This window comes from Lathyrus oleraceus, chromosome 4 (assembly GCF_024323335.1).
Source record: "Lathyrus oleraceus cultivar Zhongwan6 chromosome 4, CAAS_Psat_ZW6_1.0, whole genome shotgun sequence".
NCBI lineage: Eukaryota > Viridiplantae > Streptophyta > Magnoliopsida > Fabales > Fabaceae > Lathyrus > Lathyrus oleraceus.
Window position 1 is genome coordinate 57,409,217 of NC_066582.1, and position 12,604 is coordinate 57,421,820.

The 12,604-nt window shown below is 34.6% G+C and overlaps 1 long non-coding RNA gene across 1 annotated transcript; it reads right to left on the minus strand.

The window, feature by feature from the left end:
* Positions 1-4,447: 4,447 nt before the first annotated feature.
* On the minus strand, positions 4,448-5,997 carry LOC127073310 (uncharacterized). Its single transcript, XR_007785719.1, has 2 exons — positions 5,500-5,997; positions 4,448-4,733 (listed from the first exon to the last, which is right to left on the minus strand). It is a non-coding gene; the product is annotated as an uncharacterized LOC127073310 (long non-coding RNA).
* Positions 5,998-12,604: the final 6,607 nt, after the last annotated feature.

Consider the following 12,604-nt stretch of genomic DNA (forward strand, 5'->3'; position numbering starts at 1 on the left):
TCGATGTTTTCCTTTAAAAATAAAACTTTGGTGGTGACTATATAATTTATCTTGAGAGTTAGTATGCTCGGGTATTTTTCCCGCCGTGATAGTTGACGACTCTGTTGGGGAATAAATCTAGCGAGTCAAGCCTATTCTTGTTAGTTTTAGGATTGAGTGTTTGTTTGTTTGCTTGCTTATGCTTATGTTTTATTTATTTATTTTTGTTTTCTATGTTTTTTTATGTCTTATTTTATTACTTTATTTTATCATACACATGCCATATTAGTTTGGGATTGTTTACTGAGAGAAGCTCTCTACCTGAGCTTTAGAAGAAACATAAGTTATAAAGGATGTTGTGTAGTATGGGCCAATGGGATGCACATCCCAATAGGTTTCATACGAAGGCTTTGCATAGAGTATATTTTTTTTATACTTTCGTCATGAGATGGCTAGCCCATCCTAGTGACGAGATTTCGAACATGATCCTTAACTCTGGGGACCTTGTTTAGGATCCATACCAAGTGTTAGACCTGGAGACCCTGTAGTATGGCCTACGAGATACACATCTCATTAGGTATATACGAAGGCATCGCCTAAGGGGAGATCCTTTGGATTTTCATCGTGAATTGGCTAGCCCATACTCGTAGTGAAGTTCCAAATGAGGTATGTGACCTTGGGTTTATTCTTATTCAAACAAAAACCCTAGAGCTAACTGTTGGGTAGAAAAATTAGAACTATCATATCATAAGGAGCATTTCCATATAGGTTGTTCTGTTGTTCAATTACCCATATTATTCCAAATCCTCAATTTCCTGAGTCCACACATGGCATTGCATTGCATTCATTAAAATAAAAACTCTCGGCATATTGCATTTCAGTTCATAAAATTCATTTTGTTACACTACATTCATACCTATTGCATACCCTGTCATCACCCACCAGATAAAACCCAAGTGTTCTTCCACACTCATATTGAACTCATTCTCACAAGTCATGGCATCTTTGATGGAAAAAAGAGGAAATCAAGAATGATTGGCTGCAAATGTAGGGCACCATGACACCACTCCTCAACCATGAGATGTCAATCGTCTTTATTTTTATCACCCTCAAGGGGAAATGGGTATGAGCGAGGAGGCATATCTTTGATTCTTACAATGATGGATAGAAGTCTCTGCTCCCTGTGAACTCTAATGCTATCAAAAAAATATGCCAGAAAAAAGAGAAAAAGAGCCCACTAAGTTGAAAACCAAAAATGGAGAGTTAGGAAAAAGGGCATTGTGTTGGACTGAAAACTCGAAAGAGAGATCCAGGAAAAAGTTAGGAATTTTCAAAAAAGAAAAAAGAAAGGAAAAAAGACTGCAGTACGTGTGCCTGCTATAAACAAAAAAATAAAGACAAGAAGAACCAACAAAAGTGTCCCAGATGCAGCAAAAGTTGAAAACCTAATGTTAGAGAAATCTAAATAAGATGGAGACTCGGAGGATTCTATGTCAAATCATGATGAAACTTGAAGCAACTTCTCATCCTTGGCAAACCTATCGACCTGAATCTTGGATTGGGTAAAAAGGCCAATCAAATAATAAATCAAGCATGGGAGAGTTTCCTCAGCGCTGGCGATCATTAGGCTATCATTTTCATTTGTAATTTCTTCAATTGTTAAATGCAACTTGCTTGCAAACTTGTTATTTTTAGACAGTAATAATAATGAAATCAGCATGCATATTTTGAATCAATCCTTTCGTGTTCACTCATTTTTCCTTTTTTTTTATCGCAATAAAAAAAGTCAATACTTCTCTTTATCAAACTTTTGAATAAAATTCTTTCATATTCACTTTACTTTATCAAACTTTTGTTTAAGCAAAAACCAGAGGGAGAATGATGAAGATAAAATACCCATAATTGTTAACGATGTACTTTTGAATAAAACTTTGCTGACGATGTAAGGCATTGCTTCAATTCCCAAAAACTAAGGAGTTAAGGACTTAATCCCTAGTCAACCCCTTTGATCCTAGAAGATTGTGTTTCTTTCTGTATGAAAAAAACTTTTAATCTTAACCAGAGGCAGGGTAGTTTTTAGTTAATTCAACTATGCATTCAAATTTCAAGAGAGAACATCCCATATGAGGATTAACCACACCTTCTTCCTTGCACACATTATGAAGTGTCAAAGAGATCGTGAAAAATAAAAAAAATGGTTATTCCTAACCAACCAATAACGAGGCAGTCACAACCTTTCAACAGAAAAGGGAAAGAAAGAAAAGCTCGCTAAGTCGAAAACTTGAAAAAATGACTTATGCAAAAATTAGAGCATCCTAGTGGATCAAAAACTCAAAAGAGGCGGTCCAAGAAAAAATAGGGATAAAAATAAAAACTTAAAATAGGTCACTAAAATCCTAAACAAAAAACAAGATTAGATGACCACCATATCAAGAATCAAATGGTCGCCAATATTTTTAACAAAAACAAAATTATGTGACTACCAAACTAAAATAGGTGACTGCCACCTCAAGTAAAAAAAACCCATTGGTTCTCGAACCATCACATTTTCACCTTCAAAATTCACTTGGAAATTGAATATGTATACTAAATTAATTGAAGATATGACCGGAGATCATCAAGGAGAATGGGTGGGTTAAAATCAAATTTTGAGCCTTATACCCTTTTGTTTAGAAAACAGTGAACCAAGCCACATTACAACATTCAAAATACCTAATTGAAGAAATGTTTAATTTGAAATCATACTACAAAAAGATTGCATTAACCTGACTCCAAAGGTCTTTGTTAATCATCTTCATCGGTATCATGCTCTCGCATCATCTTTCACACCTTGAATGTCTGAATCAACATTGCATTCTAACTAGTTATCCATTCACTGTACACCATAATATCATCTTAATATTGATTTTGATTTCAAAACCTGTATGAGCATTCCATTAAAATTACCATTTTGAAGGAACAATTTTATTTTCAAGTTAGCGCTTAGCATAAAGGAAGAACCAATAGTGAGAAATCCATGAGGAACTCGATCATTCACAAATGGTCCAATCAAGGGAAAATATCCTAAAAGACATTATTGGCCTGTGGAAAATCACAAGAGATTTTGTTGATTAGGGAAAATCACTTAAAGAATTGGTTAGTCATGGGCGAGACTGCTTCAAGATTTAGAATATTGAGGCAAGGCATCTTAAGGTCATAACAAATTACTTCAAAACTTATTTTAAGGAAAAAAATTCAAAGACCCAACTGACTAGGGCACGATAAGCAAGATTAAATCTAGAGGTGACTTCTCTCCATATCTTCAAGATGCTCAAGAAAACCCCTTCATACACCAGCAACGATTGAGTTCAACATGAGTTTCGGGAGACCATGCTAGCACAACATCCTATAACCTTTTGACAAGAAGCCTTGTTACAAAAAAAAAACTTCTTAGTCTCAACTACCCATTACCCATCACATGGGTATATGTTGAAACATTCAAGTCATTGCATAAAACATCATCATGCATCAATCATGTTGCATCCTTGTAGCATCAAATCATGTCATGCATATCATCATATTCATCTTCCATATTCCCATAGCATGCATCCTTGTAGAACGAACATGAAAAAAATCACATTCATATTTTTTAGGTACCTCTCAAAAGTCCAGTCTCGCTTGGAACTCTCAAAAGTCCAACCTCGCTTGCCTCAGATCTCGAAAGTCCAACCTTGCTTGACACATCTCAAAAGTCCAACCTCACTTGGCTTTTCTCTAAAGCCCAACATTGCTTGTCACCCAGTCATTTAAAGGTTCAAATTATAACCTCGCTTGACACCTCTCAAAATTCCAACCTCGTCTGGTCCTTTTCACCAAGATAAAACCAAGCTTTTATTGACATGCTAACCTTGAAGTCCAATTTCCAGTGGAACTCATCTGCTAATCCATTACATGCATCGATCATGCATTTCATTTCATGCATATCATATGACATAGTCATACCCTAATTTTCTCCTACCATCTATCTATTTCTTAACTTATTTTACATTTTTTCATCTTTATTTTTAGGTTTGGACCTAGTTAGAACTTAGGAACCATTTGATCAAGGCTTCATATTGCATCAAATTGTATCATTCTTAAACCATACTAGTTGCATTCATGTCTCATTTTGAATTCAAATCTTCATCCATAATAAGCCATCTGGCATATGGACATTGTCATCCTTGATTTGATTTTGATCATCATTATCTTTTAAATAAATAGCTCATTAGGGCTAATGTTTTTCTTTTAGTAGAACTTATATGTGACCATAGTTTGTGTGCTTGGATTTTGGCTTCATTTGAATCTCACCTTCACTCATATGTTTTTAAATTTTTAGTGCATTGAATTTCTCATGTCACTTTACATATCTCACATTTTATGAATAAGTGAACATTTTTTATAAAAGGGGATTCCATGTACTTTCAAACTTTAGAAGTTTAAAATTAAATTCAAGTTGATTTTGAGTGTACAAATAGGGCATTTTTCATTACACTTTTAAATAGTAGGTAATACATACATTGGACCATTATTACAAATATAAAAGAGAATACAAAAGTTAAAATAAAAAAAGAAAAGTTTCAAGCTTGTTTTGGCCCATACAAGTTTTCAAACTTGCCCTCATCATCATCATCCCATGTCTTCTTCTTCAACACCTCAACATGATCCCCTTTCATCACTTCATGCTTTGCCTTCAACCATGCCATTAATCATTCATCTTCATAAGCATACACACCCTGGATATCACATACACACCAAATGATTTGAAAATTGAAAAAACAAATGAAAGGAGGCATGGCACGAATATGTTGTAGTAACATCAACACTAACACCCACCACATACATACCAACATACAAATCATCATCATCACAGCTTCCTCATACAAAATTGAATTAATTAAAAAAACTCAAGTGAAAAAAAATTAAAAAAAAAACAATGCTAAATGCATGATCCCCATACATACCATCATTCCAATATCACATCATCACATACATGGAATTAAAATTAAGTCAAAAAATAAGAAACAATTGCAAGCAGTTCAAAATATGAGTCCTCAAACTAACTTACATCAACATGCTACAATCATCATTCCATACAATCAAAGAAACGCAAATCCTAATAAATTCTAATCTCAAAATCATATCAACCCTCCCTCAATATGTCACACAGATCACCACCTAATCTCCCTCCAATTTGATCCAACAAACTAAATATTTTCCCTCTATTTTTCCCTATCATCGCACTCTAATCCACTATGAGGCTCTCTTGACACACTCTACCAAATTCATCCTTCAACCTCACTTACTTAAAATATCTCTCAATAGGCTACTCAGGTTCATCATCTGAACCTCAGATTTTTAGAGCTAAGCCTCACTCGCCAAAATTTTCCTTAGCCTAAGCTACACAGTAGCCAAATCATACAAGCCAAAAGAAGGAGTGAGAGAAGAAGGAAACAACAATCAGAAGCGTAAAAATACAGAGAGAAGGTTCAAAGAACTCACTTGAGGTTGGTTTCCAGAGTTCTCTCCTGAGTTTTAAGCTCCAACGAGGCTCTATTCTTAGCTTTTCTTCTAATTTCATGCTCGTAGAATGTTTATGTATGTCTGAATGATCGTTTCCCCTTGATAATTGATAATTGCATTAGGTTATGATATTTAATTTCGGACTTAAGGTTTTTGAACTGTAACGTTCAATTTGTGAATTTGTTTTGGGTTTTTGTGATTTTGTTGTTGGATTCATGGTTAGGGGCTTGTTTTAAGGTAGGTTTATGTAGATTATTTTTTGGATTGGGGGCTTTTTGTTGAAAAACTAGGATCAATTGATGAACACCTTCATGGTGTTCATCATGTTCATGTGTGCTTGGTTGTGCTTGATCCAATATAGTGGAGAGAGAGAGAGAGAGAGAGAGAGAGAGAGAGGATAAAAGGTGTTAGTGCGGTGGCAGGTTGAGGAGAGATAAGAAAGAGTCCAAATGAGAAGAGAGAGAGAAGGAAAGTGGGAAAATGAGTTCCCATGTGAGGGTCACCCTCTCAAAACCTCTATCTGATCTCATTCCTTTGGTGACATGTAGCCACACGTGGTCAACTCACTAACCCTTGGATCAATTGTATTTGTCTGTGTTAACTGGGTAATGTGTGGATACCTTTCATTCATTACCATGCGCCCCTCCTTTGTACCCCCTGGTCTTTCTTGGCTTGATTCTGAGGCTAAGGTTGAGTTAACAAAGTTGTCTCCCACAAAACCTCCTTTGGACATGCGTTTGGGCCTTCCTGGGCCTGACTTGCTATACCCCCGCACCATCTTTTATTTTTCAATACAGTCTTTTATTATTGTTTTTTGTTTGTGTTTGGGCCTTTGGGATATTGTTGTTTTATCTTTACTATCTCCATAATCCTTTTATTAATTTATACCCCTATCCTCTTAATATTTCCTTTTATCATTTTATTTATTTATTTATTTAATTGATTAAATAAATTAACGATAAATTAAAATGATTTTTCTAAATATCAAAACCCTTGATCCAATGTCAAGTGGTATTTTTAACACTTGTCATTTTTTCAATCTATTTCTAATTAACAAAAATCAATCCTTGATCCATATCGAGTTTATTTTTCAAATCAAAATTAAAATACCTAATGTTTTTTAATATCTTTTCTTCAAATAAATCATTAAAAAAGGGATTAATTAGGTGCATACCTTATTATTCCTCGAGCATTTGAACACTGGTTGTAGAGGTTGATGTTTGAAAAATCGTCATCCGCGTTAAAATACAATAATGAACCGAATTTAGTTTGTTCTTATATAGAAGAAAAAGGATTCATTGGGTGTAGAACTTGTCCTTCCCCTAGTATTGGGACACTGACTGTAGATCTCATTGTGTGAATACTCATATTCTGTTAAATAACCATTACTAGATTCGCCTCACTTCTTTTACAGTAAATTTTGACAAAAAAGGATAAATTGGGTTTAGGCCCCTTTTCTCCGAAAGCATTCGTACACTGGATGTAGAAATCGTTGTATGGATACTCGTCTTCCACTTAAAAAAGCTTCAACACATCAAACTTACCTTTTCTTGCCCATGCATGATCGAAAAACTTTTGCAAAAGATCATTGTTTAGTCTGTTCTATCGCGATAGAAACAAACGCTTAAAGCCTCCAATTGTAAGCACAAGCAACATTTAACTTCTAGAACACAATCTAAACATTCGCTTAATAAAATCATCCACCCAACACGTAGTTTTCTATGAAGAATTACGTAACTTTGAATTCCTCATCGCACCTGAAGATACACAGGAGCAAGATCCCCAGTCTTGTCAAGCACCCTAATAAAAGCCTGTTTTGCGACCCCTTTTATTTTCACTTTCAATCTTTTATTACTAGAAGAAACCAAATAACATACACTAACCTTCTAATTGCAAATCTAACTAAATGGTTCCTACTGAGTACCATGGATGTGAGGGGTGCTTATACCTTTCCCTCGCATAATCGACTCTTGAACCTGAATTTGGCCATGACAACCATTTTATTTTTCTTTAAAGGGTTTTACTTTTATCGATATTTACCCTTTCCTTCTTTGGAATAAATAAAGTTTGGTGGAGACTCTTTTTAATCATCTGCAAGTGTGTGATGCGCTCGTGGTCATATTTTTTGCGATGCGATAATTGGCAACGCTACCAGGGAAAACACTTCAGCTAGAGAGTGAAGCCTAATTTGGGTAACTTCGCGATTAAAATGTTGGCTTTGTTCAATTGTTTTCTTCCATCTATTTTCTCTTATTTGATATTATTGATGATTTTTCATAGGATACTATGGGGTTCTCAGATTATTGGAATTATGTGAGATAAACTCTATACCCGAGTCTGAGAAAACACCTAAGCATAAGATGATGGTTGTGTAGTGTTTCACCTTCGAGACGTAAGACTCGTTTTGTTGGCATGAAAACCCCACCTAGAGGAGATTATGTTGATAATATTTTCATTTAATGAGTAGTCGTTACAGTGATAATATTTTTAATCAAGATCTATGATTATAAGGACCTCTTTAGAATCTTGGAGTCGATGGTTGTGTAGTATGGACCTGCGAGACTTAGGACTCATTGGGTCAATACGAAGACCTTGCATAGAGTAGATTCTATTTGAGATATGGTTGTCTAATGATGGCTATAATTTTTCTAAGAAGGATCCATGACTATAAGAACCTACAATGATAAAGCCTACCTTTAGAATTCCACCAATCAGAGATACATATACTTTCTCCCACTATTACCCTGATTGACTTAAACATGATATACCTATGATTCTGAACCATGCATATTCTTTGCCTTCTCATGAATATAACACTTAGCATTCGAATTTTTGTTTCCAGGGAATCTAAGAGATTACAGTTGTTACAAGTGTAGCGGTAAATTCATGACCATTAAGCTATGGATAGACTTAACGTCAGTTAAACCAGAGTCGCCACCGCGCTTTTATTGTTTCTAAGGGAAAAGGGAAAAGTACAAACAAAACCCAAAGAAAAGAAGTTTTCAAATCAAAACTAATAAAATGCCAGAGATTACAGGTAAGGGGGTTGGTTACACAGAGGGAAGGTGTTAGCACCCAAAGTGTCCTAGGTACTCCTAGGGAGCCCTTTTTTGTGTGTACATGTGTTTTGGTATAAGATGATGTTTGCAATAAATAGAGTGTGAGGATGAGAAAAGAATTAATTAATTATATTTTTGTGTTTGACAAGACCTTCGGACTTGTGCCTACGTACCAACATAAAATGAGGGATCAAAACCTCGTAGTTTGTGGTATCAATTTCAAAGTGAGTGAGTTGCTTTTAACAAAATTTTAAGTTTGAGAGAGGCACAAAAGGGTTTGAATGAGTGTTAGTTTTTTTTGTCTTTTGAAAATTTAAGTCAAGTATAGTTAAGTTCATTTACAAGTTTGATTACGAAAAAAAGGTTTAAAAATGCAATGGCATAAGGCCCAAAGTTTCTAATTTGTAATAAAGTCTAAGTTTAAAATCGCAAGCAAAGAAGGTTTTGAAAGAGGGGAGAGATTTGAAATTTAAGAAGTGGGATGAGATGAAGAGACTAATCCTAAGAAAAAATTTAAAAGTTAAGAGTTGAAAAGATCTGACCAATGGTATGCAATCCAATAGACAAGAATGTCATATAAAAACCCAATTTTCCCATGGACTTTAGGATCAAGCAAATATCAATACACATATAGCAAGGTGAAGAGCAAGGCATCAAATAAAGATAGCCATATCCAAGCTTAGCAACTTTATGATCTTCTTCATAATCTTCCCCATGTATCAGATGAAATAATCTTTTGAATGGCTCAGAATAAGTCATTAGTCAAAGGTTCAGAATAACATAAGACCATGTTGCAGATGAACTCATAAGGGATCTCAATACTTGCTTCAGATGAAAGTTCAATTCACAATGACTGGCTTTAGAAAAGTTTGCATTGGCCAAGTCCTTTTGGCATAGGGAATGTTCCCTAATTCTAAGTCCAATGTCTCAGATCAAATCCAACAGTCCACACAAACCTTTTTTTAGGGTTTTTGTTGTTATTATGTACATTAAGGTCAAAAGACCACAAACACAAACAAAATACACAAACAAGTATAAACACAAGATATGGCTCAAGTGAGCAAAGTGAAAATGGAATTAAAATAAACAAGTTAAATGGTATGAATAATGGCAAATGATAAAGACTTGAATTTGAAGTGCATACAGTAAATGACTTGAAATTAAAAGTTAGTCAAATGTTAGTTGATCAGAAGTTAGTATTGCTTTTGCTTTTCAATTGTTTAAGTCATTCTTTGGAGAACACTCAACCCTCTATTCACAAACATGGATCCTTGAACCAAGACATCTTCCAAAGGAAGGAAGAAAGGCCAAGTTTCCATACAATACCATGAAAAGAGGGAGACTTACAATCTGACATACTAGAATGTTATGCTTTTGGGTCAAAATTTAGCGTTATGTTAAACAATCGTAATTGGACTTATGTAGAAATCACAACTATTTGAGGTCGGGTAATATAAATTTTAGTGTTAATGCATGTTAGAGATATGATATTATGAACCATACTCTTAAAACATACCACACTTAAGAGAAAATGGCAAAAGGGTGGACCTAATCTCATCCATACTTATGTTGGTTTATGAACCAACTAGCCTTATGATATAGATATATCATAGGTAAATGAAATGAATATGATAGAAAGTGATTGAAGATGAAGAGGGAGGGGAAATGAGATAAACACAAATTGGTCATGGGAGGACTTTTATCAAATTAAAATCATTCATTCATTTTGGGAGATGAAATGTATATCTCATCAATCCCCTAAGTCCAATGATTTTAATCCAACAAAGTCAAATCAACCTTGACCAAGGCCCAACAACAAAAGTCAAACTCAATAAGTCAATAAAAAAAGCTCAACACAATTTATTCACAATTAAACAATTAAAAAAACAATTAGAAATGCATTAAATTAAATTATGTTTGATCAAAAACCTAAAACCTCTTCAAAACACCAAATAAATGGCCAAGAGATTTATCATAGGTCAAACAAGGTCAAAGGACCTTGGAGAAAAAATTTCATAATTTTTGGAAACTTACAAGTATTTTTAAACAATTAAAAAATATGCACAAAAACAATTAAATCATGAAAAATATTAATATTGATCCAAAAAATGATTTTAATTCAGAAAATGAAAGAGAAAAGTATTTGAGAATTTTTGGTGAAAGTACATATTTTTTGGATCAATATTAAAATTAATATGAATTAATGAAAATAAGTCAATTAAAATAAAAATCAGAAAATACAAAAAAAAACGTGGACCACTTGATCTCCCTCATTAATTGAGGTGGCAAATCAAGTGGATCCAAGCGCACGTTCCACATGGTCATTAATCAACAGCACTGCAGGAATGGTAATCAAAACCAACGCGTGAGATTAAAACAATTTAAACAGATCATGTGGTTAGAAGCATGCCAATGCACCACCAGAGTCAGAGCTCCGGTCTTCTTCTCTGGTGGACCTCACCGGACTGGTCCATGCTTAACCATCACCAAAATAAAAAAGGAGAACATGAATTTAAAGTAAAAATGCTCAGGAGCTCGAATATGGCCTCAATTTTGTCTAACTCCAAGTATATAAAAAGATATAGGGAGTTGAATTTTGAGGATCATGATCTGAGTTGCTTCGATTTGACCTCGAAGCAACTCAATCATGTTGCCTATGGTAGGACTTCAGACAAACAAAAATCAACAAGAATAATGGAGAATTGAGTGAGAATCGAAGAGATGAAAAATTCTGAAAATCACCTTCAATGTAGGTTTAGATGGACACAATCTTGCTCTCAATTGTTCTTGGCCTTGCTTCAGATGCTTAATGGAGTGGAAATGGATCAAGGAAGAAGAAGGACTCTTGGAGTTTCAATCTCAAAAACAGTGGGAGATTGAAATTCGATTTTCAATGAAAATCACCAAGCTTATCCTTTGAATGTGAGGGTTTAGAGTTGCTGAATCAAAGCTTGTGCGCCAGGGTCCGTAATTAGGAGTAAGAGGGGCTCTATTTATAGGCCAGGTGATTGATAATTGCACACTTCTTTCAAAATTCCAAAAATATCAATATCCTTTGCATGGATGCATGGGCGTGTGATAGACCCATGTAATGGTGCATTTAGGTCCAAAAATGAGTGTAAGCAATGTTGAAGTCATGTGGAAAGGCCATGCATTCGTGTATGGAAAGTGGAACTTCAAATCTTCCAAATGGTCCTTCAACTTTAAGTCATGTGCAAGTCATTCATTCTTTGTCAAAATGGAATGAGTTTGGACTTTTTGAAAAGTTTAGATCAAGAGGAACAACTTCCATGTTGAACACTTTTTCATTTGAAGCTTGTATCATGGTGAATTTTGAGGTGGATGTTTGGAAAATCAAACATACCAAAAAAAATCTAAGTACCAAGCCATATGTTCACTTCTTCCACCTTCGATAACTTTTTCTATGGACTTCAAATGAGAAAAGTTCCTTGATAAACGTTGTGTCTCTCTCAAAGTAATTCAAATTGGTCACAAATGTGACCTCATTTGGATTTATCATGAAGGAGTTATGCATTTTAGAAGTTGAGGAAAACCACTTATTCAATGGTATTAGCCCAAAATGACCTATAATGTTTCCTCATATCACATGCATTTATAAGTTGAATTTGCTCTTCCTCCAAACATCAAAGTTGAAGTAGACATATTGAATTTGATCATTAAACTTGAATGGTTTTCATATCATAAAAAATGATAAAGTTATGGTCTTGGAAAGTTGACCACCAAATTAGGGTTTAGACAAAATGACCTATAATCTTTCACCAAAAAGAATGACTTTCCAAGCAAAACTAGCTCTTGACCTCAACATGAAAGTTTTTTGGAATATCATTTAGAGTAACGTTATGCTTGGAATCATTTTCATATGATGAAATGTGTAGGAGATAGGGTCTAGGGAACCCCAGTTTTGATCAGTTGACTTCCTCTGGTCAACCACCATGAACCAACTTGCTAGCTTGACATTATTTTGACTTTTGGGACTCATGGAGGATCATATATTCATAAGATGA